This window comes from Hyperolius riggenbachi, chromosome 8 (assembly GCF_040937935.1).
Source record: "Hyperolius riggenbachi isolate aHypRig1 chromosome 8, aHypRig1.pri, whole genome shotgun sequence".
Taxonomy (NCBI): Eukaryota; Metazoa; Chordata; class Amphibia; order Anura; family Hyperoliidae; genus Hyperolius; species Hyperolius riggenbachi.
Genome location: NC_090653.1, coordinates 22,100,671 through 22,125,580, shown reverse-complemented (window position 1 = coordinate 22,125,580; position 24,910 = coordinate 22,100,671). Strand labels below are relative to the sequence as shown.

Below are 24,910 nucleotides of genomic sequence, written 5' to 3'. Positions count from 1 at the left end.
GTAGGAAAATAGGAAAAGTATATGCTCCGTTGCAGCTGCCTTAGCTCTGCACGATTGGGGGTGGGGGGTACAAGCGGTGTCTGAGAGATGGAGGGGGTGGGGAAGAGAGGTGTTTGGGAGGTGGGACTCGTGGGAGCGAGCGCATGGGAGGGAGTGCAACCGAAGCCCCCACCCCCCTGCGACGGCACGGCTTGCAAGGGCTATTGTTATGCCAGTGGATCTGTAGTCCACATGCTGGAATTCATACTCGGGCAGTACAGATGCACCTGTCTTTGGAAGCACTGAAGGATGCGAGGTGCCAATTTTGAATGGAGGACAGCTGGGGAATGAGGAGACGGGGAAGGCTCGATGACACCCAGGGCCAGGTGAGCATTTAAAGGACACCTGAAGTGAGAGGAATATGGAGGCTGCCATATTTATTTCCTTTTAAAGAGGGATTGTCACCATAAAAATCAAATTTCAACAGCAACTGGTCTGAGTGTATTAAGTGATAAAAATGCTAATCCTGCATTCAAAACTTTTTTCTGCTGTTATGGTTTGGAGATATTACATACCTTAGGAGCACTGGCCCTTTAATTGCCATTGCCAAACAGTTGCATGCTGGGGGGTCTTTTTATCTATGATATATTCCTCCTCTTCCCTTTGTTTTCCCCTCCTTCTAATGACATAAGACCGTGCGGTTCCTAGTATAGACCTCAGTGGGAGTGTCTGAAGACTCTGGGAGGAGGGTGGGTAACGAATACACAATTAGCAAGTAGAGATGTGGCGAACGGTTCGCGACGTCACGCTCATGTGCAGAGAGTGCCCGGCAACAGGAGCGCGATCTAGGACGCGCTCCACCGGGCAGCGCAGGTGTACTACTCCGGGTCAGAGCGACCCGGAAGTAGTAACCCCCCCCAGAGGTGTTCGCCCGGTGAACCGTTCTCCACATCCCTGTTAGCAAGAGGAGAAAAAAAGAGTGAGGGAGGAAATGATGTCAGGATTAGCTTCATTCAAAGGTAACAAAAATGGAAACTGTCTAGAATAGGATTCTCTGCTTTTCCTTTATAAAATTCACAGGAATCATAACGTGGACAGTACAATACATCCATTATGTAAGTAGAACTAGTATTTATCTACTTATATATCTGTTTTTTTATTTCTAGGTTAGCATGGGTTTCACTAGTTACAATACCATAAACTGTGAGTTGCAGCTTGCGCCAATTGGTTTAATTCAGCAGCTGATTGGACCAGGCGATCCCCAAAAACCTCAATGTTAAATAGTTATGAAAATGTCCACAGCGCTTAAAAGATAAATATCTTTAATGATCCAAATTCATAAAACAATGATAATTGATCCTAGGCCACAAGAAAACTTATAGCACCTTCCCCACTCTATACAAACATTCAACTCTCACACCACTCGCTCTGTCTCACTGCAGTGAGTGCGTGCAAAAATGCCGTAAAAAAAGTTACAATACCAGTTGCCTGGCAGCCCTGCTGATCCTCTGCCCCTAATACTTCTAGCCATAGCCCCTGAACAAGCATGCAGCAGATCAAGTGTTTCTGACATTAGTGTCAGATCTGACAAGACTAGCTGCATGCTTGTTTCTTGATGTGATTCAAACACTTCTGCTGCCAAATAGATCAGCAGGGCTGCCAGGCAACTGGTTTTGTTTAACAGGAAATAAATATGGCAGCCTCCATATTCTTCTCACTTCAGTTGTCCTTTAAGTTTTTTTTTCTTTTTCAGGTCGCTTCAGTGTTGCTGTTTGGATTGGTGAGCCAGAGCTCTTACAAGTAAACATCCTCATGCTGCCCTTTGTCCTCAGGGTCCCCTCCCCCAATCCCTTCTCAATGAGCAATGGACAAGTGATTCTGAACTGGGCATGCATGACCACTTGTGCGCTGAAAGAAAGCTCCCATGTACAGTACATCTTCTATCATTCGTGTGCAGAGGCGTAGCCATGGGGGGGGGGGGGGGGAACACATGTCCCTGGGTGCAGCGCTGTAAAGGGGCACAGAGCATGGCTACCGCACCCCCAAGTGAGTGAGAGACAGCTCGCTGGCTGCCCGAAGTGCCCCGGCTTTCCTCCCGCCCTCTGCAGAGGAGTGCAGAAGTGTTAACAGCAGCAGAACGGGGGCACATCTGGCTATCTAAACGTGGGGAAGGGAGGCACATCTAGCTATTTAAAGGGGGGCACGTTTGGCTATCTAAATGGGGGGGGGGGAGTGGAAGGGGGGCGCATCTGGCTAGCTAAACAGCATTTGTACATTTGGCTCCACCCTTGACCACACCCATATTCTGAGGCATGGCCATGCCCAATTAGTCCAGAGGGGGCGCAATAACGGTCTTTATCCTCGGGTGCTGATAAGCCTAGCCACGCCTCTGTTCTTGTGCAGAAGCTTCCCTTTATGGTGCACGTGAGGTTCGCAACTCGCGCATGACCAGTTCAGAATCGCTTGCGTCCATTCACAAGAAAAAAAACCATATATCCAGGCACATTGCCTCTAGTTAGGACATTTAAATAAGTAATTTAAGGAAAGGGAGGTGCTAAAGGGGGTGTGGCCAGAAAAATAGCAAAAATCTATTAACCCTTTGCACGCTTGCATGCAAATGTTCAAACAAATGCATTCTAAGATTCACTCATCCAGGCACCACTGTTATCCCTACAGCTAAGTTAAAAGCCGGGGTTTTAGTTCACAGAAGAATGCATTCTCTTGCATAGTCACCTACACTGCGCAGAAGTACCCAGGTAAACGTAGGTGTCCTAACTCTGGCCCTGTAACATGCATAGTGCAGACATGCAAACATTCATTGCATCAAACCTATCTAGGGATTAGGAGCACACATCCTGATGTCCTCTCCTGGGACAGACAGTGCATCTTACCAATCGCACAAGGGAGCTAACGTAATGTATCCATGCGCACCATGCGCATACACCAGCATAAGCTGTGCATGCTGACAAAAAAACACAAACATGTGAAGGAGGGAGTGCACTAGATTAAAACCCTAGCCACAGGGGTCCATAACAAGAAAAAACTCATATATCCAGCCACATCGCCTCTAGTTAGGACATTTAAATAAGTAATTTAAGGAAAGGGAGGTGCTAAAAGGGGTGTGGCCGGAAAAATAGCAAAAATCAGTAACCCTTTGCACGCTCGCATGCAAATGTTCACACGAATGCATTCACAGATTCACTCATCCAGGCACCACTGTTATCCCTATGAATGTGTCCATTCGCAGGCGCTTCCAGGAAAAGATACCGACTTATGAGCCAACTCAGTTATTAGGCTCAGTCGATGCCAGAAAGGATCTACTGCGCATGCGCAGACCTCCCAGGCATGTGCTGTAGTCCCAGACTGACATCACTGAGCCTGTTACTGGGGCTCACCACGGCTGGACGGCAGACGGAGGACGGCGTGGGACTTAGATGTGTTTATAGGGCGGAAGGAAGGCCCAGGTAGGTATCAGAGCCGTACCTTATATCATCTCTGAGTCTCTTTAAGGCTCCCTGAACACTGCATGCGATTCCAATTCCGATTTTTAATTGTTTACATGTGATTCCAATTACGATTTTTAATCGTTACTGCATACTCTGTTTTTTCCTCCGTTTTTCTGTTGATTGCATTCAGGGAAAATTAGAATTGCAAATCGGAATCGGAATTGCACATCGGATTTGCCGTGTGCAGGGAGCCTAAAGGATACCCGAAGTGACATGTGACATGATGAGATAGACATGTGTATGTACAGTGCCTGGCACACAAATAACTATGCTGTGCTCCTTTTTTACTTTCTCTGCCTGAAAGAGTTAAATATCAGGTATGTAAGTGGCTGACTCAATCCTGACTCAGACAGGAAGTTACTACAGTGTGACCCTCACTGATAAGAAATTCAAACTATAAAACACTTTCCTAGCAGAAAATGGCTTCTGAGAGCAAGAAAGAGATAAAAAAGGGGAAATTCTTATCAGTGAGGGTCCCACTTTAGTCACTTCCTGTCTGAGTCAGGACAGAGTCAGCCACTTACATACCTGATATTTAACTCTTTCAGACAGAGAAAGAAAAAAAGGAACACAACAGAGTTATTTGTGTGCTAGGCACTGTACATACCCATGTCTATCTCATCATGTCACTTCGGGTATCCTTTAAGTCTCGCACATAATCAGCAGTGATTGGGATGAGATCCCTCAGGTGACAGCTGTAAAGACACATCACTAGCTTGAGTCTCTATGGAGGGGAGAGGAGGGTTGTTGGTGTGGCAGAGCAGGATAGAAGATTCCCTTGTCTGCGTTCGACTGAGATTGTCCTCAAGGCAGATCACTCGCCTACGCTGTGGGGGGGAGGAGACCGATGTACATCCGCTAGAATCCCCCAACTAGCTTCAAGGCTTTAGGGCTATCTTCCACTAGCAGCGTTTTGCAATAACATTCTGATTGCTAAACGCCACGTACTACCAAGAACTGCGCAGGGACATTTCTATTAGTACGGAGCGTTTGCAACATGATTTTTCCTGATCGCAATCCTTGCGCCTGATCCTTTTTCTGCACGATTGGCCTCCTATACAAAGCATAATCCAGAAAAATTACATAGTGGTGGGTCATGTGGGATCTTTCTGCAATTCAAAATATTTTCCAGGCGACTGCAACGCAATTAAATAAGAAATAAAATATACCCAAGGGAATCGGAGCAAAATGCTGCTCAATTGCAGCAGCTGAAAATGGGAGAAACGCAAATTGCAGAAAAACAGCTTTTCCACTGGGACGCGCAATCACAACCACAATCGATTGCGCAACCCACAATTTCCCCCACGATTGTGTAGTAAGCCGCCAGGAATGGACAGCGATCCCAGCGAGAATCGCACAGCCCAATGATTGTGATTTCAGGAAAAAACGACACGCACAACTGGAAAATGAGCACCGCGATTTACATGTTATCGCGGTGCCCATTGCGATTGACAAAACAGCTGCGATCCGTTTACCGTGGATAAGTGGATCGCAGCTAGTGGAAAAGGGCCTTTATGCTGGGTACACACGATACGTATTACCGCTCGATTTTCCACCCAATCGTTTTTTTCCGCTCAATTCTCTTATCCGCATGTTTTTCTTATCTTTTTCCATTCACTTCTATGCGAAATCGAGGCCAGAATCGATCGTAAGGAATATCGGACATGTCGGGAATTATGTATCGGATTCATCTATTAAGCGGCAAGAACGTATCACGTGTACACAGCATCAGACCAAGAAATAATCCCCAGTGTGACATTATCAAAGGATCTTTTGGGGGTCCCAGTGAGGATTGGGGCAGTTTTGGGGGAGATGCCGCATACCAGTGATGGGCTGCCTGTAAATAATATATATATATAATATGGAATATAATGGAGCTTAGTCTATAGATGTGCTGTAATGTGGAGACTGACAGAGAGCAGAATGTACAGAAAGAAGTGACAGCAGGACACGTGACTGGGGTAGCCAGATGTGACACCACGTGACGGAGCGGGCAAAGTGCGGGAGGGGGCGGGGCCTCAGACAGGCGGATGTATAGGGTAGTCACGTGCTCGGGCAGGAGATACAATGTATCAGTATTGGGCTCGTCACGTGACGTCAGGCTTGCCGCGCATGCCCGGAGCCTCCCCCTCCCCCCTCGAGTTCTCAAATTAACCCCTAGAAAGCCGGATCCCCGTTCACCCCCAAACTCCCCATTCCTCACCCCGGAGCGGAGGCCGCCCTCCCCCACCCCGTGCGCCCCCCATACACTGCACAGCCCCGCCCCCTCCTCCCCTCCCATCACCCCCCTCCCCCACCGCACGGCCCCCAGGCCACCCCCCGCCCTCCCCCGGCCCGCTCCTACCTCCCCCCGGCACCGGAATCACGGGCCCCGCCGGCTGCTCTGCGCTCCGCTCCAGACAATGAAATCAGCTCGTCCGATCATCAATTCTCATCATGATCGTGACGTCACCGCAGACAGCGGCCAATCGCAGGGCGAGATCATCGGGGGCCTGACATTCCCGGGGGGAGGGGGGCCTGGAGGGAGGGGGAGGGGAGATCAGAGGACAGCCGGAGCCGAGGACCCCCCAAATCCACAATGTGATGAATGGGGGACCCAGATCTGTCATATACATCATATATACATACTGTGTCATATGACTGCAGAGATCTGCTATATACTCTGTATACTGGGAGATCACAGCCCAGACTAACAGCTCAAGTACAGTGACCAGGCTCTGTTCTCTAGTCTCTGCACATTTAGAGTATTGAGCAGACCAGTCACTGTTTATATATTGGTTCAATATTATTATTTAGTGTATAGATAGTGCCTGCTTCTTCTGTAGCACTTTACTGAGTACACAGTCCTTCACTGACTGTCCTCAAAGGAGCTCACAATCTAATCCTACCATAGTCATAGTGTAATGTCCTACCATATTATGATTATGTATTTATATAGCACTGACATCTCCTGCAGCACATTACAGAGTACATAGTCATGTCGCTGACTGTCCTCAGAGGAGCTCACCATCTAATCCTACCATAGTCACAGTCTAATGTCCTACCATATTATGATTATGTATTTATATAGCACTCACACCTCCTGCAGCACATTACAGAGTACATAGTCATGTCACTGACTGTCCTCAGAGGAGCTCACAATCTAACCCTACCATAGTCATTGTCTAATGTCCTACCATATTATTATTATTATGTATTTATACAGCACTGACATCTTCTGCAGCACTTTACGGAGTACGTAGTAATGTCACTGACTGCCCTCAGAGGAGCTCACCATCTAATCCTACCATAGTCATAGTCTTATGCCCTACCATATTATTATTATGTATTTATATAGCACTGACATCTTCTGCAGCACTTTACGGAGTACGTACTCATGTCACTGACTGCCCTCAGAGGAGCTCACCATCTAATCCTACCATAGTCATAGTCTTATGCCCTACCATATTATTATTATGTATTTATATAGCACTGACATCTTCTGCAGCACATTACAGAGTACATAGTCATGTCACTGACTGCCCTCAGAGGAGCTCACAATCTAATACTACCATAGTCATAGTCTAATGTCCTACCATATTATTATTATGTATTTATATAGCACTGACATCTTCTGCAGCACATTACAGAGTACATAGTCATGTCACTGACTGTCCTCAGAGGAGCTCACACTCGAATCCTACCATAGTCATAGTCTAATGTCCTGTCATATTATTATTATGAATTTATATAGCACTGACATCTTCTGCAGCACATTACAGAGTACATAGTCATGTCACTGACTGTCCTTAGAGGAGCTCACCATCTAATCCTACCATAGTCATAGTCTAATGTCCTACCATATTATTATTATGTATTTATATAGCACTGACATCTTCTGCAGCACATTACAGAGTACATAGTCATGTCACTGACTGTCCTTAGAGGAGCTCACCATCTAATCCTACCATAGTCATAGTCTAATGTCCTACCATATTATTATTATGTATTTATATAGCACTGACATCTCCTGCAGCACATTACAGAGTACATAGTCATGTCACTGACTGTCCCCAGAGGAGCTTGCGCTCTATTCCTACCATAGTCATAGTCTTATGCCCTACCATATTATTACTAGTAGAACCAAGCCCGTTTAAAAACTGTACCTAGGTCTGTTTTTTAACAGTGCTCATGCGCGTGCAGCCGCCCCGTGCGCACAACCGCCGCTTGTGCACGCACGCACCTGTCTGCCCCCGCGCACACGCCCCGTCTCAATGGCTGTCCTTGGGTCCGTGCTGCACACAAGGCAGTAGCAAAAAGCACAGACCCAAGGACACAGAGACAGGAGTGCGCAGGGACACTTGCGTTTTATTACAGAGGATGTATTTATATAGCACTGATATCTTTACAAAGAACTTTACAGAGTACATAGTCATGTCACTGGCTGTCCTCAGAGGAGCTCACAATCTAATACTACCATAGTCATAGTCTTATGCCCTACCATATTATTATTATTATGTATTTCTATAGTACGGACATCCTCTGCAGCATTTTACAGAGTACATAGTCATGTCACTGACTGTCCTCAGAGGAGCTCACAATCTTACCATAGTCATAGTCTTATGCCCTACCATAGTATTGTTATTATGTATTTATATAGCCCTGACATCTTCTGCAGCACTTTAAAAGACATCCGAGGTGAAAATAAACGTATAAGAAAAACTATTGTATCTTTCCTCCTTTTCCTAACAATTACTTTTTTTTAGATAACCCAGGGTTTTATTTTACATTTAAATCTAGTTTTTAAGTTTTTACAGTTTCAATGTCTCTGTTCAATGACACCTCCACTAAAGTATGCCGTAGCTCAAATCTATGAATTATTGACCCTTTGTATCTCTTCCCTGCTCCAGGAAGCCATATACTGACAGGAAAGTATTTTATGGCTGTAATTACTTATCAGTGAGGGTTATGCTATAGTCTGACCCAGTCTGACCTGTTCTTGACCAGTACAGACACTGTCACTTGCATACCTGATGTTTAACACTTTCAGGCAGAGAAAGAAAAAAAGGAACACAGCATAGTTATTTGTGTGCTTGGCACTGTACATACACATGTCTATCTCATCTTGTCAAATCACCTTGGTTGTCGTTTAAAGAGTACATAGTCATGTCACTGACTGTCCTCAGATGAGCTCACAGTCTAATCCTACCACAGTCATAGTCTAATGTCCTACCATATTATTTTTATGTATTTATATAGCACTGACATCTTCTGCAGCATTTTACAGAGTAGATAGTCATGTCACTGACTGTCCCCAGAGGAGCTCACAATCTAATCCTTCCATAATGTCCTACCATATTATTATTATGTATTTATATAGCACTGACATCTTCTGCAGCACTGTACAGAGTACATAGTCATGTCACTGTCCTCAGAGGAGCTCTCAATCTAATCCTACCATAGTCCTAGTCTAATGTCCTACCATATTATTATTATGTATTTACAGTGGGTTGCAAAAGTATTCGGCCCCCTTGAAGTTTTCCACATTTTTTCACATTACTGCCACAAACATGCATCAATTTTATTGGAATTCCACATGAAAGACCAATACAAAGTGGTGTACATGTGAGAAGTGGATCAAAAAAAATCATACATCATTCCAAACAATTTTTACAAATAAATAACTGCAAAGTGGGGTGTGCGTAATTATTCGGCCCCCTGAGTCAATACTTTGTAGAACCACCTTTTGCTGCAATTAGGGCTCTTTCACATCAGAGCTTGCGTTGGAGAACGCTCAAAGCATACGTTTTGTTGTATGCCTTTTACTGCGTTTTGATATGCGTTGCACTGCAGTGAGTGTGCGTTTTTAATCCGTTTTCAATGCGTTACTGCACATAGAAAAACGCAGGTAATTTTTTTTTCTTTGGGCTCGTTTCCACTAGTGCGGTGCGGAATCGCCTGCATTCCACCGCGGATGAAATCGCATGCGGGTGCGATTCCGCATGCGTTTTTGCCGCGATTTCGCATGCGATTCAACTGCTGGTGTAAATTAACATTATTACCTATGCGAAATCGCATGCGATTTTGCGTCAACGCATCGTCACCCCGCATGCGATTTCCCTATTAAGATACATTAGCGGCGATTCGTGCACATTCCTTCTGCACGCGAAATCTGACGGCTCTGCAGTGCAGATTTCTGCCGCTTCAAAAAACGCTGCCGCACCCGCAGAAGTGGAAACAGCCCCATCCACTGACATTGCCTATGCGAATCCGCGTGCAGTGCCCGCATGCGGATTCGCACTAGTGGAAACGAGCCCTTAGTCGTCAACTTTCTACATTGTTCCTCTGTTGCATTCTGGGACTGATTGCCTGCGTTAACGGATTAAAAACGTGCATAGTGTGCGTTTTACATTGACTAACATTGTAACGCATAAAGCTAACGTCGGCCGAAAAACTGCGCCTGGGTGCAGTGTAACGCAACGCACAAAAACGCAGCGTTATATGTGAAAGCTAAAATGAAAGTCTATGGACTTTCATTTCACCTTGGGTAACGCAAACTTTACCCTTTGTGTTGAAACGCAGAAAATCTGCCTTAATGTGAAAGAGCCCTTACAGCTGCCAGTCTTTTAGGGTATGTCTCTACCATTGCACATTTGCACATCTAGAGACTGAAATCCTTGCCCATTCTTCTTTGCAAAACAGCTCCAGCTCAGTCAGATTAGATGGACAGCGTTTGTGAACAGCACTTTTCAGATCTTGCCACAGATTCTCGATTGGATTTAGATCTGGACTTTGACTGGGCCATTCTAACAAATAGATATGTTTTGTTTTAAACCATTCCATTGTTGCCCTGGCTTTATGTTTAGGGTCATTGTCCTGCTGGAAGGTGAACCTCCGCCCCAGTCTCAAGTCTTTTGCAGACTCCAAGAGGTTTTCTTCCAAGATTGCCCTGTATTTGGCTCCATCCATCTTCCCATCAACTCTGACCAGCTTCCCTGTCCCTGCTGAAGAGAAGCACCCCCCGAGCATGATGCTGCCACCACCATATTTGACAGTGGGGATGGTGTGTTCTGAGTGATGTGCAGTGTTAGTTTTTTGCCACACATAGCGTTTTGCATTTTGGCCAAAAAGTTCCATTTTGGTCTCATCTGACCAGAGCACCTTCTTCCACATGGTTGCTGTTTCCCCCACATAGCTTGTTGCAAACTGCAAACGGGACTTCTTATGCTTTCTGTTAACAATGCCTTTCTTCTTGACACTCTTCCCTAAAGGCCAACTTTGTACAGGGCATGACTAATAGTTGTCCTATGGACAGAGTCTCCCACCTGAGCTGTAGATCTCTGCAGCTCGTCCAGAGTCACCATGGGCCTCTTGACTGCATTTCTGATCAGCGCTCTCCTTGTTCCGCCTGTGAGTTTAGGTGGATGGCCTTGACTTGGTAGGTGTACAGTTGTGCCATACTCCTTCCATTTCTGAATGATCGCTTGAACAGTGCTCCGTGGGATGTTCAAGGCTTTGGAAATCTTTTTGTAGCCTAAGCCTGCTTTAAATTTCTCAATAACTTGATCCCTGACCTGTCTTGGACCTGTCTTGTGTGTTCTATGGACTTTACGGTGTTGTTGCTCCCAATATTCTCTTAGACAACCTCTGAGGCCCTCACAGAGCAGCTGTCATTAGATTACACACCGGTGCACTCTATTTAGTCATTAGCACTCATCAGGCAATGTCTACAGGTAACTGACTGCACTCAGATCAAAGGGGGACGAATAATTATGCACACCACACTTTGCAGTTATTTATTTGTAAAAAAATGTTTGGAATCATGTATGATTTTTGTTCCACTTCTCATGTGTACACCACTTTGTATTGGTCTTTCATGTGGAATTCCAATAAAATTGATTCATGTTTGTGGCAGTAATGTGACAAAATGTGGAAAACTTCAAGGGGGCCGAATACTTTTGCAACCCACCGTATATAGCACTGACATCTCCTGCAGCACTTTACAATATACATAGTCATGTATACAATCTAATCCTACCATAGTCATACGTCTATTGTAGTCTAAGGCCAATTTATTAAGCATTCAAGCAAATTTAACTTATCAGTATGTTTTTGGATTAATTCTAAAGGTGGCCATATTTCTTAGAATTTTGCAGCCGATCGACCTTTGGATAAAATTCTGTGCCGCAACTAGCATGCTGATTGACGATTCAACTGATTTTGGGCCAAAATTGGTTGAAGCTATCAATGGGACATGCTGGGAAATCTCTGGTCGACGTGGCTGGTCGGTTACCCGTGCATGAAGATACTTTACCTGTTCGCTGTCGCTAAGTGTCCGCCATACTTCCGTATTTGTTCTCCATGTGCTGCAGGTGCATAGCAATGGCGCTGTGTGACGCCTGCAGCGCTTGAAGATGGCATTCGACGACAGAGGACAGGTAAAGCATTTTTATCCACAGGCAACGGGGGGCACATACAACATTTGGGGTGACAGGGACTGGGGGGCGCGACGAGGGGGCATCATGAGTCCAATTCCCCAAATACTTCATGCTGAAATGGATCGGGAATCAGCCTGCGGTGTATAGGCACCTGACAGACGTCTCTTCAGTCAGATTCAATCAGAAAGAGATCTGTCTCTTGGTCCATTTGTTCATCATTGCTAGACGTATGGGCACCTTCAAAGAGGACCTGTAGTGAAAATAACATAAATAAAATTGCTTATTTTTTACAATATTCGTTTATATTTTAGTCAGTGTTTGCCCATTGTAAAATCTTTCCTCTCCCTGATTTACATTATGACATTTATCACTGGTGGTACATCTGTATCCCTTCCAGGTAATCTATACGGAATGTTCTGTCCAACACTATGGAACTCCCTACCTCCCCCCATTAGGGCAGCCCCCTCCTTCAACATCTTCAAGAAGGCCCTCAAAACTCACCTTTTCACTCTGGCCTACTACCCCTCACAAGTGCTCTAAACCCACAGCTGTGAACTCTGGTCCCCTACCTTTCGTGTCCCTACCTCTCCCTCTAGATTGTAAGCTTTTGGGCAGGGTTCTCCTCCTTTTGTGTCCTACCTGATCATGCACCTCCATTACTGTGCACCCATGCTATGCATTTGAGTGAACCTAACTTGCCTAATCTCCATGCTCCATCCAGTGACTGACTAAGGCCTCATTCACATCTGACTAGCGCAGATGGCCGTGTGATCCGAACGCAGTGCATACGATCGCACGCCATCGGCGCCGCTACCCGCTGCGCTGCTGATCCCATCCATTGACAGTGATGGGATCAGCTCTGCGCTTGCGGGCAAAATGCAGGCAGCAGTACGCAAGCGCTTCCCAGCGCATCGTACTGCTGCGGAGCGCATTAGATGTGAACGGTAGAAGGGCTGTCTATGCCCCTCTGCCGTTCCTGCGTTTCAGCACATCATGCACGCTTCCAAATACGCACGGAAGCGCGTATGATGTGAACGAGGCCTTAGGCTCCGTCTACACTTAATCAGTTAGTATGTGTTAGTACGCCTTTTTTACATAGCAGTGCATTGGGAAGAAGATTTCAGTTAAAACGCGTTAAAGCGGAACTCCAGTGAAAATAATGTAATAAAAAAAGTGCTTCATTTTTACAATAATTATGTATAAATGATTTAGTCAGTGTTTGCCCATTGTAAAAGCTTGTAAATCCCTGATGTACATTCTGACATTGATCACATGGTGACATTTTTACTGCTGGCAGGTGATGTAGCTGCTGCATGATTTTTTGGCAGTTGGAAACAGCTGTAAACAGCCATTTCCCACAATGCAGCAAGGCTCCCAGACAGGAAACTGCCAAGAGTACGTCCTTTTCTTGTTTCTTGTGGGAGGGGTTTCACCACAATATCAGCCATACAGCGCCCCCTGGTGGTCTGTTTGTAAAAAGGAATAGATTTCTCATGTAAAAGGAAGTATCAGCTACTGATTGGGATAATCAGAGGCGCTCAGTGTTGATGATACTGGAAGATGCTGTTTACTCCTATGTTATTGCCTGATGAAGCGGGTTTGTATCCGGTGAAACGCGTTGCACTTTATTTGGAGTATCCAATAAAATTGTTTTGACTGAAAATCCACAGTCGAGTGTTCTGCTTGGAGGAGGTGAGTCCACCACTGCCTCCTCTGTTACCAAGATTGGTTTTTAAGTTCTTTTAGTGTTTTTTTTTTATCCTGTTGGCGCCTCTGTTATCCTATTATCTGATTGGGATAAAGTTCAATTCTTGGTCGGAGTTTCTCTTTAAGTGTGAAAGGTGCCATAGGAAAAATCTGCATTACTTTGAAAATCAGTTTTCTTTCAGTTATAACTGAGAGCAACTGATTTAGGCTAATTTCACACCAGGACGTTGCGTTAGAGGGGGCGTTAAGGTCGCATAATGTCCCCCTAACGGAACGCCTGGTGGTGCTGGATCTGGACGTCAGAGTGAGCCGCGTTGTGCAGCTCACTCTGGCGTCAGTGATGCCGTGATGCGCACTCTTGACAGTTGGAAAAAGCCGTTATTTCCCACAATGCAACTGAGTTCACAGACAGAAAACTGTCAGGACCATGGTCATGACATCACACTGTGGGAGGGGTTTCACCACAATATCAGCCATAAAGACCCCCCCACCACCACCACTTTCCCCTGGTGATCTATGCGGTAAAAGGTAAAGATTTCTCATGGGAAATAGGGTATCAGCTACTGAATGGGATGAAGTTCAATGATACCCGAAGTGACATGTGACATGATGAGATAGGCATGTGTATGTACAGTGCCTAGCACACTACTAACTATGCTGTGTTCCTTTTTTTCTTTCTCTGCCTGAAAGAGTTAAATATCAGTTATGTAAGTGGCTGACTCAGTCCTGACTCAGACAGGAAGTGACTACAGTGTGACCCTCACTGATAAGAAATTACAACTATAAAACACTTTCCTAGCAGAAAATGGCTTCTGAGCGCAGGAAAGAGATAAAAAGGGTCAATAGTGCATATAGTTTAGCTCTGGCATACTTCAATGAATGTGTCATTGAGCAAAAACAGTTGATAGTAGCAAAAAAGTTTCTGTACCGTATTAGCCAAACAAATTATATAGGTAGAAAAAAAACGTTTTGTAAAAAATAATACCTTCTAATGGCTAACTAATAGAGTTAAATGATGCAAGCTTTCTGGGATCTAGTCCCCTTCTTCAGGCATATTTCCAGATGTAAGCTGAAGTAAAACACTGATGCAGATAAATGGTGAACACGAAAATGACAGTTGTGTTGGTTACTGTTTATCCGTTAGGTGTCAGGTGATCAGCAGGCTGGAGCCAGCGAGTTAGTGCAACCATACATGAAATCCAGCAGGTTTCTGAAGATCATGAAGCCAAATCAATCATGTTACATAAGGTGTCATGAATCCTGTTCCGCAATTTAACCTTCTGTTAATGTCTTGAACATTTTCATAAATTTGTACTCAGAAATTTTTCTTGATTGATCATTTTTGAAGTTACCCTTAAGAACAAGTACTTTTAGATCTTGCATGCTGTGTCCTGGTTCACAGCAAAAACAGTTAAAACTTAAAAGGTCATTTTTAGGAGAAGGAGGATAGATACAATCGTTTATTTCATTAGTTTATTTTCGCCTCAGGTGTCCTTTAACCTCCTTAGCGGTATGGACGAGCTCAGCTTGTCCATTACCGCCGGAGGGTGCCGCTCAGGCCCTGCTGGGCCGATTTTCTTCAAATAAAAAGGTGCACACGCAGCCGGCACTTTGCCAGCTACGTGTGCTACCTGATCGCCGCCGCGAGCAGCGGCGAAAGAGGGTCCCCCCAGCCGCCCGAGACCAATCAGTTCCGGCCAGCACTAAGGGCTGGATCGGAGGCGGCTGACGTCAGGATGTCGGCTGACGTCCATGACGTCACTCCACTCGTCACCATGGCAAAGAAAAGAGAAAAGCAAAACAAGGAGGGCCGCTCATCGCGGCCCTTCTTGTTACTTCTGATCGCCAGAGGCGATCAGAAGTACGAGACAGGAGCGCCCTCTAGTGGGCTTTCATGCAGCCAACTTTCAGTCAGTTGGCTGCATGTAATAGATTTTTTTTTATAAAAAAAAAAACCCTCCCGCAGCCGCCCTGGCGATCTTAATTGAACGCCAGGGTGGTTAAGGTGGCCATACACTAATAGATTTTTTGCATCGATATCCGGCCGATTTAATCAAATCGGCTAGAAATTGATGCCACAAATAATTCCAGCTTTGCCAATTTTAGGTCTGTCGCGCAGGATGGAAAATTTTGGTCAATCGGCCGCAGGTCGGGAGCGCATCGATAGTGGCGTTTGATTTTACAACGCAGCAGCTGGTGCTGGTCTCGCCTGCCCTGGTGTGGTCCTAGCGTCTTCCTCTCCCCGCTGGCTGCGTCGTCTCTACACTCCTGAGTCCCTGTGCGCCTGAGTGACGTAACAAACACTAGAGGCCTCTAGTGGTCACATAAGGTGCCACACTGCCCCTAGTGTTTGCCTTTATCGTTACGTTACATAGGTGCCCAGGATTAGGGAGAGGAAGGAACTGCCAGCGGAGAAGACACCAAAATCGGTCTTTGGATAGGTGAGAGCTGCATGGCTGGGGAAAGGGGGGCTCACTGGGAATGCCGGCTGGCGTGCATACATTTTCAATAGGTCACATGCTGAAATCAATTGTGAATCTGCGTTTAGTGTGGAGGGTTGTGATCAGAGCCGGGACAGGGTCCTCCAGCACCCAAGGCTGAGACACCAAAGGGCGCCCTTCCATCCCTCCCACCCCAGCCATCACACACTGATTGCTATTAGACTAAGAGGCGCCCCTGTGACGCCAAGCGACACCCAGTCATCCAAAACACACAAAAATCGCAGATCCAGCAGCAATCACCGCAATCGATCGCACATCTATTGCAGGGCTCAGAATGACAAACTTTGGTTTTAAGATAGACAGTTCTGGGAAAGGTAGTTAATTGCGTTTAGCACATTGCTGTAACAAGCTGGTTCCCCGCCCCCCTGGAGATCTAATGGCCCCTCTCAGAGGATATGCCAGTTGTTTCAGCTCTGATAAGGAGGCCTAGATTCAGCCAGGCAGGCTACGAATCCCCGGGAGGTCTTGACACCTTGCTCCCTGGTAAGGATCAAAGGGAAGCCAGCTGCCAGCACACACCCTGAATGACCTGAGGCTCATAGCGTAATCTATAACTTCCCAGATCTGTCATATTTCCGGGGTTCCTGAGATGGCAGCTTCGCCAGACATGGGGAAAGTGTAGCATGAGTCCCGGTGCTGGTTCTGTGAAATTCCCAGAACTCTGTCCCCTAAACTCTCATAGCAATATTGTCAGGGTCATGCGGCAATGATCTCACCTGGTCTGGGGGTCCTTGAGGTATCCTCCGTGCAGCCTGGCCGGATTGCTGCGGGGGAATCGGAGCGCCGTGGTTTGCCGCGGGTCGCACTTCCGGGTCGGGCTCTGGGCGGAAGCATCTGTTTGTGCGCATGCGTCCTTGGCGATGGTTTGGTCTCTGTTGCCAGGAGACGCGTGCGGAACTGGGCGGAAGCGGCGTCTGGCATGTTGTACGCGTGCGCGGCGGCAGGCGTACGTGATGACGCATGCATGGCGCCAAAGTCAATCCCAGAGCCGGCCCCCCTGCAGTATAAAAGGCAGCTGTTCACAGCACTCTGCGCTGATCTGTCTGTCAGCTAGTGTGTCTGTTCGCCAGTCCTGTTATTTATTGCCTGATCTCCTGTTGCTGACCCGGATTGTCCTGACTACTCTTGATCTCCACTCCTCTGGTTTGACCTCGGCTTGTTTCTGGACCTCCCTGTCTGCTGCCAGCCCTGACCCGGATTATTTACCCGTCTTGACCCTTTGCTGCCTGCCTCTGACCCGGATTGCCTAAACGTTCTGCAACTGTGCTGCCTGCCTCTGACCCGGATTGCCTAAACGTTCTGCAACTGTGCTGCCTGCCTCTGACCCGGATTGCCTAAACGTTCTGCAACTGTGCTGCCTGCCTCTGACCCGGATTGCCTAAACGTTCTGCAACTGTGCTGCCTGCCTCTGACCCAGATTGCCTAAACGTTCTGCAACTGTGCTGCCTGCCTCTAACCCGGATTGTTTAACCACTACATCCTCCTGTTATCTGCCACTCAGAGACATTTCAAGACTCACCTCCACATCGGGGTGTCCCCTGTTCTCCTATCCACTGTCGGGGAATTCTGGAGTGCAACCTGGTGAACAATAGGCAGCTGAAAGTCCATCGTCCCTTGCGGGGCGCTCTGGTGAACACCCGTGGGCACTTAGACTCTGCACTCTCAGGGTTCTCTCACCTCAGTGGAGTGGTCAACAGTGCACCACCGTAACAAATATGAGTTTGAAGAGAGTACATTCTCATGATAGACCTGTCATATTTCATGTCCTAGGATTCGTAAAATCATGCTGAGTGTGAATATGCGGTAAAGGGTTTTAACTGCCCCACGTGCACCCCAAGACGGGCCGAACTAGAATTCTGCCAGTCTGAGGGTCTGTAAGGATGGGACAGCCCCTGCTCCATCCTCCCGAGGCTGGACTTGTGCCTGTCATAGCCACTCCCCGCAGCGATGGGTGATAAAACTATTGATAGGCTGAAACGCAAGTGTCCTCCACCTTGAAAAACCATCTTGATCACATCTGTGCCAGCTTGAGGATATGCTGGCATCCACCTGGTCTGAACTCTGAACTTTGAACTGAAACAAAAGGAACTCTACAAGTTTTTCACACATAAGGACATCTTTCCGCAAATCTAAGTATTTTTTATCCCTTTTAGGCCCGGTTCACATTAGCGGTGGCCGTCCGGAATCGCCGTGCCGGAGCCGGACCGCTTGCAGAACGGACGGAACGGACGCACGGCAATAGCAATGAAAGCCTATGCGTCCGTTCACATGCGTCCGTTCTGCCGGACCGGAGCCGGACCGGATCCGATCCGGACTCCGGCGTCCGTTCCAACATGCGCTATTTTTTGGTCCGGCTCCTCCGGCAGCCGTATCCGGAGCGGAGCCGGACTGCACCATCTGGCCAATACAAAGCAATGAGAGCCGGAGAGCGCACAACACACTGGCTACAAAAACCGGACGTTCTACCCCACTTCCTATGCATTTTGAATGGGGACCACATGGGCCCAGCGTTCAAAGAGTGGGGCAGCAGCGATTTCATGCTGGAGCTCGTTTTGGCAGCAACATGTCTGATGTCTGATAACGAGGAGGCGAACAACAGGAAGGAGAGAATTCCCAGGTTTACGAGTAAAAAATGCCTGGATCCATGGTCCCAACTGCAGTCTCTGTATCCACGGATGGTCTCCACACGTCCACCTGTCTCCAACAATGACCCCAGACCCTTCTGCTGACCTCCCAGACCCCAGGTATTTACAGGATGGTATCTCCTTAAGAAACCGGATCCGGACCGCAACCGTGTTCACACCGCACGGAAAACGGATGCAAACGGACCGGATCCGGACCGGATCCGGATAGGAACCGTACGGATCAGGTCCGGTCCGGCTCCGGTGCGGTCCGGACATCCGGTGCGGTTTTGACAAAACCGCAAGTGTGAACGGGGCCTTATTTTATTTTATACTGTGTTATCATTTGTCTCTATAATTGTTGATTTTAACGATTTTCTCTATATATTAAATATTTATATTGCACGTAAATAAAGACTTTATCAAAGTCGTTTACTGTTCCGCTACACCTGCTATACAGCCATACACAGAAACTGAACTCGGGTCTCTGAGGAGTCGCTACTATTATTAATATCTAGACAGGATACAGCATGTTTTAACCATTTTATTTGCAGGACCAGTCAGTCAGTCGGTAGGGACCACTGGCCCATACCAGTGGTGGTGGCAGATATACCCTGAAATAGTGTGTAAAGTGTATTTCCGTAACCCACAGGCTCCCTTCTGGTTTGTCTGCAGCCAATTCCCAACGGTTTCTGCACATTGACTCCGACCACAGTTTGCACGCTCTGTGCGCTGGAACCGTTTGGAAGGCATTTCGCGTTCCAGCCACCAGGGCTCCTGTGACAGCCCCAGGTCCCCCAACCCCCCCAACACCTTAAAGGATACTTCCAAGGTAATTAAAAATCAAAATCCACTTACCTGGGCTTTCCTGCAGCCCCTGGCAGCCGTCCTGTGCCCTCGCCGCAGCTCCGGTGTCTCCCAGTCCTCTGCTGCAGATGCCGACTTCGCCAGATCGCTTTCCGGGTCGGCTTCTGCTGCGCTCCAGCGTACGGCTCATGTGGTCGCGCTGACATCATCAGGACTGTACTGCTCTGGCGCAGAAGTACTGCGACCACGTGAGCCGCACAGTGGAGCGCAGAAGAAGCTGACCCGGAAGCCAACCTGGCGAGGTCGGCATCTGCAGCGGAGGAGACCGGTAGTCACCGGAACTGCGGCGAGGGCACAGGACGGCTGCCAGGGGCTGGAGGAATCCACAGGTAAGTGGATTTTTATTTTTTAATTACCTTGGATGTATCCTTTAATCTCTAGTTATCTGGCTTGCAGTCACTGCCATGTATCCCCTTTTCTTATTTCTCTCTGCTTCAAACACAATAGGGGAAAGATAGCGATAGAGTGAGTTGTGCGCCCCCCTCCTACACTGCGCCCTGAGCTGGAGCCTCTCTCGCCTCTGCCTCGGCCTGCGCCACTCCTACACTGCGCCCTGAGGCTGGAGCCTCTCTCGCTTTTGCCTCATCCCCGCCCTGTGTGTGCCCCTCCTACACTGCGCCCTGAGGCTGGAGCCTCTCTCGCCTCGGCCCGGCCCCTGTGCCTCCTCCTACACTGCGCCCTGAGGCTGGAGCCTCTCTCGCTTTTGCCTCATCCCCGCCCTGTGTGTGCCCCTCCTACACTGCGCCCTGAGGTTGGAGCCTCTCTCGCCTCGGCCCGGCCCTGTGCCTCCTCCTACACTGCGCCCTGAGGCTGGAGCCTCTCTGCGCCTCGGCCCGGCCCTGTGCCTCCTCCTACACTGCGCCCTGAGGCTGGAGCCTCTCTCGCTTTTGCCTCATCCCCGCCCTGTGTGTGCCCCTCCTACACTGCGCCCTGAGGCTGGAGCCTCTCTCGCCTCGGCCCGGCCCTGTGCCTCCTCCTACACTGCGCCCTGAGGCTGGAGCCTCTCTCGCTTTTGCCCTCATCCCCGCCCTGTGTGTGCCCCTCCTACACTGCGCCCTGAGGTTGGAGCCTCTCTGCCTCAGCCGGCCCTGTGCCTCCTCCTACACTGTGCCCTGAGGCTGGAGCCTCTCTCGCTTTTGCCTCATCCCCGCCCTGTGTGTGCCCCTCCTACACTGCGCCCTGAGGCTGGAGCCTCTCTCGCCTCGGCCCGGCCCTGTGCCTCCTCCTACACTGCGCCCTGAGGCTGGAGCCTCTCTCGCCTCGGCCCGGCCCTGTGCCTCCTCCTACACTGCGCCCTGAGGCTGGAGCCTCTCTCGCTTTTGCCTCATCCCCGCCCTGTGTGTGCCCCTCCTACACTGCGCCCTGAGGCTGGAGCCTCTCTCGCCTCGGCCCGGCCCTGTGCCTCCTCCTACACTGCGCCCTGAGGCTGGAGCCTCTCTCGCCTCGGCCCGGCCCTGTGCCTCCTCCTACACTGCGCCCTGAGCTGGAGCCTCTCTCGCTTTTGCCTCATCCCCGCCCTGTGTGTGCCCCTCCTACACTGCGCCCTGAGGTTGGAGCCTCTCTGCCTCTGCCAGCTCCGGAGCCTAAGGAGCTGAGGAGACGCTGGAGGATCCTGTGTTGTGATTTTACATGCGCATTTTTTACTGGAAGATTGTAAGTGCACTACTTTTTAATACTCATTAAAATCAAACGGAATTACGCTATGGTCGACTTTGTTTGAGTCCTAGGATGCTCTGTATTCCAAGTATTGGAGTTAAAGTTATACCAACACGCTGTATTGCTGGTCTGTTGTGGGTCGGCCGGTGCATCTGGTGAGCGCCCTGTGTGTCTATGTTGGTGGAGGGCACGTTGGGTAGCACTGTTGTGGAAAAGGGGTGCACTGGTGGCAATATTAAGACCCATTTAAGACGGTATCACACTATTTGCATTTTTCTTGTTTTACTTTGAGCATAAGGCTGGTTGTCTGGAGAAGCTGGTGGAGTGACCGGAGGAACTTTGCTGGCAAGGCCAAAAGCGTTGATTGCTAATCTGAGAGGATTGGCTGACCGATCTGGTGAGCGTATATGGTTAAAGCGGTGTAAGGATTTGACCAATTCTGTTGCAGGAGGTTTCACAGTGATGAATATACATTCATGAAATGTGGATGGACATTTTATTCGGACAGCATTAGGCTTATTCCGAAAAGGACATTTAAACAAGTGCTGGAGTTTATGAGAACTGTTGATCGCTCTGCTTTATGCCATATTTTTAATGCAAGGGTTGGAGATGCAAAGGCTCCAGTAATAGGGTGTGTCAGTCTCGAGTTAGAGATATCAACAGGGGCTTAACTAACCATCTCACCCCCCCCCCCCCCCCCCCCCCATAAAATTTCACATTTTGGCAGGTGTACTCAACTTGAATTGGGTGTGTATAAGTTGAAGTGAAGCATGGTCTGTAAGAATGAAGTATGGCAAACGATGAGAATATACATGCCCTCCTAATGACAATTAGGCAGCTTGCCGTTCCCCGTCTCCCACCTAAAAATCTAACCAGGCAGCAGAATATCCCCCAAAATACAAACTAGGCAGCATAATAGCAAAAATGGGTTGCACATATTAACTATATATGGGCAGCAGAGGGGACACAGGAGGGCAGAGAGGGGAACAAACGGGCCAAAAAGGGAAACAGGAAGACACAGAAGGGCAGACAAGCAGACAAAGGGGGCCAACTTGGGCATGGAGGAGGACACAAGTGGGACAGGAGACAGAAGGAGGCACGGGGTGTACAAGGCGGACACAATAATTGGGGGGGGGGGGGGGGGGGGGGGGGGGGGGGGGGGGGGGGGGGGGGGGGGGGGGGGGGGGGGGGGGGGGGGGGGGGGGGGGAGAGAACATCCACAAGATGATTCTGGACCATGGATGCACCAGGTTTAGTATAATTTTTTTCCCTTGGTTTTGCCCTATAAACCTAGGTGCATCTTATATTCTGAAGCATCGTATATTTCAAAAAATACAGTAGTTAGTTTGGTTGAAAAAAGACGTCCATCAATCAAGTTCAACAAGAAAAAAACAAAAATACACGGTTCAAGAACCACAGATATTAGTTATTAGTTAAGGGAACCAGAGAGGATCAAAAAAAGGTTTTATACATACCTGGGGCTTCCTCCAGCCCCATACGCACGGTTCGCATCCCACGCCGTCCTCTGCTGCCTTGGATCCGCCGGTACCGGGTCCTGTCATTGCCGCGAGTCGGCCGGCGGACGCGGCCGATTCTCCGCATCACACGGCGCTCCCTCTATAACAAGTACGCATGAGGCTGCTTACTGCGCAGGCGGATACGTACGGGTGTATGGAGGGAGCCCCTGTGATGCGGACAATTGCCGCGTCCGCCGGAAGTGACGGGCCCGGTACCGGCGGGTTCAGGAAGCGGAGGATGGCGGCGTGGGAGCGATCAGGCTTATGGGGCTGGAAGAAGCCCCAGGTATGTATAAAAGTGTTTTCCTATTTTAACAACCCATTCCTCTCTGGTTCCCTTTAATGGTACACTATATTCCGCATATGCAATTATTTATTCAAATTTTTACAATCCAATTGTACAGAAAACCACAACAGTATCTGGAGAAAATTGAATACGGATTTTCGTCGATCGGAATATTAGATTTTATCCTATCTGAAAAGAGAAAGTGTTTTTGGTTGGTTCCCACTGGACTGCTTATAGAGACTGGCGTTTTGCGTGGTGAGTGGGACTCGCCGGGTTGGGACACTTTGGCGCAGTTGGTGGGCTTGGGCGCGTTGGGGCGTGGCCAGGAGCCCCTGTCACTGTTTTCTTGTTGTGTGCTGCAGCCCCTCTGTGCTTACTTACGGGTATGGAGGGAGCCCCTGTGATGCGGACAATTGGCCGCGTCCGCCGGAAGTGACGGGCCCGGTACCGGCGGTTCCAGGAAGCGGAGGATGGCGGCGTTGGAGCGATCCAGGCTTATGGGGCTGGAAGAAGCCCCAGGTATGTATAAAAGTGTTTTCCTATTTTAACAACCCATTCCTCTCTGGTTCCCTTTAATGGTACACTATATTCCGCATATGCAATTATTTATTCAAATTTTTACAATCCAATTGTACAGAAAACCACACAGTATCTGGAGAAAATTGAATACGGATTTTCGTCGATCGGAATATTAGATTTTATCCTATCTGAAAAAGAGAAAGTGCCCTAATCAATCCGTTTATGGCAGAAATCGATAATTACCTTCCAATTACTTCCGATCCTGCAAATCAGATTGAATGATCGCATCTGCGGAAAATATTGTACTGTTAAGATTGTTTACCTGATCTACCACTAGTTAAATAGTGTGTAGGTACCTCCAGGTTGACATTTGTACGTGCGGAAATTGTGCAGGTATTTTCGCACACACTTTTTCCTACACGCATTTGTTTGCGAAAATACATTCTTGTTCGTCCACAGCAGCAAAATGTAGAAAATAAAGAGAACGCATGCAGTGTCCACTGAAATAAACAAAAATAAAAATGCAGAGTTTCTGAAATGTTTACATGCACAGAATGCAAGTGAAAAATCGCACGTCAAGTGAGCCAAAGTGAACCACGTATTAATTACCACTTGGTGTTTGGCAATTCGCGTGGCGTAGCGTTTAGCACTCTCGCCTTGCAGCGCTGAGTCCACGGTTTGAATCCCAGCCAGGTCAACATCTGCAAGGAGTTTGTATGTTCTCCCCGTGTCTGTGTGGGTTTCCTCCGGGCACTCCGGTTTCCTCCCAAAACATAAACTGGCCCTAGACTACGATACATACACTACACAATACATACAGGACTATGGTAGGGATTAGATTGTGAGCCCCTGAGAGGGACAGGTAAGTGACAAGACTATATATACTCTGTACAGCGCGACGTGCCTGGCTCTTCTACTGACCACATATGCTATTGCTCCGTTGTTATTGCCTGATGAAGCGGGATCAAACCTGCGAAACGCGTTGTATATTTGGAGTTCATAAATAAAATATATTGACTGTCTTTACTACAGTCGTTGTGTGTCTACTTGGAGGAGGTAAGTCCACCACTACCTCCTCTATTTACCAAGAATTTGGTTTTTAAGCTCATTTATCTTCCTTTTATCCTTTTGGCGCCTCTGTTCTCCTGCATAATACTCTGTAAAGCGCTGCGGAAGATGTCGGCGCTATATAAATACTAATAATAATAAATCGGAAAACCGTGCACAGAATTTAGCAAATATACACAATCACAAAGCGGATGAAAGACAAGCAAGCTATTCATTAACAGCATTTTTCCTATAAAAGCGCGCGAGGAACCGGCATTCCGTGTGAC

General features: G+C 48.0%; 1 protein-coding gene across 5 annotated transcripts in view; it reads right to left on the bottom strand.

Annotated features, from left to right (window-relative positions):
• HDX (highly divergent homeobox) overlaps positions 1 to 14,744 on the bottom strand; it is a 98,121-nt gene extending 83,377 nt beyond the window's left edge. For 3 of the 5 annotated variants that reach the window (XM_068249259.1, XM_068249262.1, XM_068249263.1), the window contains exons 1-2: positions 14,595 to 14,744; positions 12,054 to 12,152 (exon numbers count right to left, since the gene is read on the bottom strand). The gene's annotated coding sequence lies outside the window, so the exon portion shown is untranslated. Of the gene's footprint in view, positions 1 to 5,829; positions 5,914 to 12,053; positions 12,153 to 14,594 lie in introns of those variants that run through there. The other 2 variants (XM_068249260.1, XM_068249261.1) reach the window with 2 other exon arrangements.
• Between the last annotated feature and the right edge of the window lie 10,166 nt (positions 14,745 to 24,910).